The following is a 3,099-nucleotide window of genomic DNA, read 5'->3' as shown; positions in this document are numbered from 1 at the left end:
TGGTTCAAGTTCATTCAGGCTTTAAGTCCCCCTGAATCCCTCATCAGCTTTGTTTCTTATGGTGCAACAATCTTTCTATTTATCATTGATTCAGCCATTTCCCAACATCCCCTTGGGTTGCAGCTTTTGTTTCCAGGAGTATTTTCTCCCTCTTTTCCTTGTCTTCTGTTACTGGGTAACCCTGGATCAAAGAGGACAGACCCAGTTTTGGCTTTGAAAAGCTTACTAATGCTTTTTCATTCATTCACTCAGAATGGTCGGCTCCATGCAGAGCTCACAACTAGAATCTCGGGCCCAAGAAAACAGAATGCATGGTTGGGTTCTGCCATTCTAGCAGGGAGCTGGAGCTAGTGACCACCCAGGGGAAGGCCAGGAAGAAAGTGGCTCAGGTCTCTATCTCCTCCAGGATCAGCTCTAGGGCCACGTCGGACTCTTCCTCCCCCACCCATCTGTCTCGGCAGCCTAAGGGTGGGTCTGTTTGGTATCTATGCATCTCCAGCACTTAGCTTTGCTGGGACTGCTTCCTGATGACTGCAGGATATTTATGCATTTTATCTATCTATTTATATTAGGAGATATGCAGTTCATGGGTCACTGGGGATGTGAGGGGAGCTCTGGAGGCAAAAAAAAAAAACAAAAAAAAACCAGGCTGGGAAGATAAGACCCTGGACCTAGTGGGTCGGTTTGCTCTTAAAGCCAGCCTTTGGTGGATTGCCCTCTGGGACGGACTTTCCTGCACAGCAGAAAAATCCTCTAGGATGCAGACTTATTCTCTTCCCTGCCCCATGTTCTCAGGAGGGGATATTTATTGATGAGACATAGCAGAGACAGAACATCTCCCCTCGGTCAGCAGCACGCTCTCCCCTAGGCCACCTTGGTTCCTAGGGCAGTGGGATGGGCCTTCCCGAGGCTACTCCAAGGCGTTGCTGCCATATGTGACTCGGCTGAGTCAAGCTGCCCTCTGGGCTGCTTCTGAGCTCCTTCGGGGGTCTCTAGGGCCTTTCTCTCTCTCAGCTTTAGTTGTCTACAGAATCAGGCAGAGCCTCCGCCTCCTCCGGAGACTTGCCCTCCAACCTTTCAGAGGCCACAAGCTTGCAGCTTAGCCCAGTACCTAAGACTGGAAGGAGAAACAGAAAAGAGCCTGGCCAGGGATGGCTGCAGGCCAGTGGCGGGGGGGAGGGCAAAGCCCAGAACTGTCTCGTCCAGCCAGGAGGCTCACAGCTCGCTCACCCGCACGGCCGAACTCCTGGGCTCAGCGGGACCCAGCCAGGATGGGGGTCTAATGCTTTTGTTAAACTACATTTGCAATAGGTGGGGCCTAAGATGACTCTGGGTGGGGGCAGCGGGTGGGGTGCTCAGACCGGAGCCCAGGACTTCATTCTCCGGGCCCATCTCTCCTATTCCTCACATGTCAAAGGGCAGGAGGAAGTGGGCCGGGCCTTCCCAGATTCCGGGCAGTCCCAGGCCCGAGGCCCTCCCTGCCTGTGGCTGCCACAGGGCCCAAGTCCCCGAGACCTCCGGGGGACCAGAGCCGGGCAGTGGCTTGGTCACAAGAAGTCACCCTCGGTCTCCCGGACGCCAGGGAAAGGAGGCGAGCCCTGATGGCCTGCGCTCCTGAGGAGGACGGAGGGCGGGGCAGAGGGCGGAGGGCCGCTCTCCAAAAACCCTTGCCCCGCAGCGCAGCGGGATCAGGGACCGCCGGCCCTTCTCTGCTCCCACCCCAGACGTGTCCTTCAGCTCCCTTTTCCCCGACCAGGGACAGACATCCACTCATGCCCCTGAGGCCCCAAGAGGGAAATCCCCGCCGGGCGCCGGAGCCTGAGAGCTCGGCCGCCTCGCTGTGACCGGACTCCCGGCTTCCGGCCGCAAGTTTAAGGGTCAGAGCTGGTCAGAGCTGGTCTGGAGGGTTCGGAATCAAAGCGGAGTTTTTCTTTAGTCTGAATTCTCAGGGCCCAGTAGAGGAGACGCCCAATAAGAGCTTGGAATTGAATGTCACGTGACTCAGTCCTGGTGCCATTTCGGCCACTTTATTAAAAAACCCTCTCCACCTACCACCATCACTTTCTATGTGAACCAGAGAGGGAGACCCTGGCGTGCACGGGCTTCCCCCATGCCGCTCCTTGCGCTGGGGACCCCCCCCCCCCAGGGCTTCACTCCCGTCTTCTCTCTACAGACCCGGCCACCGCCCCAGCCACCTGTAGTTCGTTTCACGCGTCCATGTGCAGTTCCAGCTCTCGGCCCCTCCCCCCAGCAGTGCGCATCCCCCCGGGAGGACTTTAGGACGGGAGACCCTTTTGTGAGCGGCTGGGGGGCGCTAAGCTAGTTCTCAGGCAATTCTCGGGCAATAGCGAGAAGTGGTCGGATTGGGGGGATAAGTCTGGATAGAGGGCGCTCTGGGCGGACAGACGGACGGAAGGACGCCCAGGGGATCCCGCCCCGGGAGGGCCCGCAGGGTCTCGTGGGCTCCACGCCTGGCCGGGCCTGGGAGCCGGAGGCTGTGGAGGACGCTGCCCGGTCCAGGGGCAGCCTCGGCCCCGGGGAGGGGAGGAACAGACGGGGCGCTCCCAGCAGAGGCAGGGAGGCTGGTGAAGGGCGGGTCCGTCCAGCTGCACTTCCCAGCTCTGACAGTTTGAGGTTTTTAGGCCCAGTGGGGATGTGTGTGCCCAGTGGGGGGAATGTGGTCCCGAGCTTGGGGGGTGGCCGGGCTCTCGCCCGAGCTCGCGCTCTCTGGAACTCAGTTTCCCAATCTGTAAAATGGGTCGTGACCGCGGAGGGCCCTGCATGGCTGACTCTGGGCATCCGCAGGGTGGGGGCGGGGGAGTGAGGGTCCGAGGAGGCAGCTCCTGCACCGCCCCGATTCGGCGTCACCCTCTCTAGTCCCAAGAGCAGCCCCCAAGAAGGCCGGGGCTCCCCGCCAGCCTCTGCGCCCACTGCGTAGGGAGCTCTTCCAGCGGGCTGGGGCCCCCGCGTCGCTTCCCTTACGCCAAGTGCGTGTGGAGGCCCGGCGGCTCTCCCACACGCTAATTGCGTAGGGAGGCAGCGGCCTAGTCCCGGCTCTGCATTGCCTTCCCTTCCGCCAATTGCGTAGCCAGGCTCTAA

Source organism: Sminthopsis crassicaudata, chromosome 1, assembly GCF_048593235.1.
Source record: "Sminthopsis crassicaudata isolate SCR6 chromosome 1, ASM4859323v1, whole genome shotgun sequence".
Taxonomy (NCBI): Eukaryota; Metazoa; Chordata; class Mammalia; order Dasyuromorphia; family Dasyuridae; genus Sminthopsis; species Sminthopsis crassicaudata.
Note: the sequence above shows the minus strand (reverse complement) of the source record.